This window comes from Arachis duranensis, unplaced genomic scaffold (assembly GCF_000817695.3).
Source record: "Arachis duranensis cultivar V14167 unplaced genomic scaffold, aradu.V14167.gnm2.J7QH unplaced_Scaffold_5501, whole genome shotgun sequence".
Lineage (NCBI taxonomy): Eukaryota > Viridiplantae > Streptophyta > Magnoliopsida > Fabales > Fabaceae > Arachis > Arachis duranensis.
This window is the reverse complement of record NW_026264955.1, coordinates 713,049-713,607: the sequence shown is the minus strand read 5'-3', so window position 1 is coordinate 713,607 and position 559 is coordinate 713,049.

Sequence of the window (559 nt, the reverse complement as noted above, 5' to 3'; positions counted from 1 at the left end):
GCTGTATTGAGCCTTCTATAATCAATACACATACGTCACCCTGTAACTGTTCTTGTAGGAACCAGTTCATTTTTTTCATTATGAACCACTGTCATGCCTCCCTTCTTAGGAATGACTTGGACAGGGCTTACCCAGGGGCTGTCAGAAATAGGATAAATAATCCCGGCCTCTAGTAATTTAGTGACCTCCTTCTGCACAACTTCCTTCATGGCTGGGTTCAGCCGCCTTTGTGGTTGAACCACTGGCTTGGCGTCACCTTCCAATAGGATCTTGTGCATGCATCTGGCTGGGCTAATGCCCTTGAGATCACTGATGGACCACCCAAGGGCTGTCTTGTGTGTCCTTAGCACTTGAATTAGTGCTTCCTCTTCCTATGGCTCTAAGGTAGAGCTTATAATTACAGGAAAGGTATCACCTTCTCCCAGGAATGCATATTTTAGGGATGGTGGTAATGGTTTGAGCTCGGGTTTGGGAGGTTTCTCCTCTTCCTGAGGGATTTTCAGAGGTTCTACTATTCTCTCTGATTCCTCCAGGTCAGGCTGAACATCTTTAAAGATGT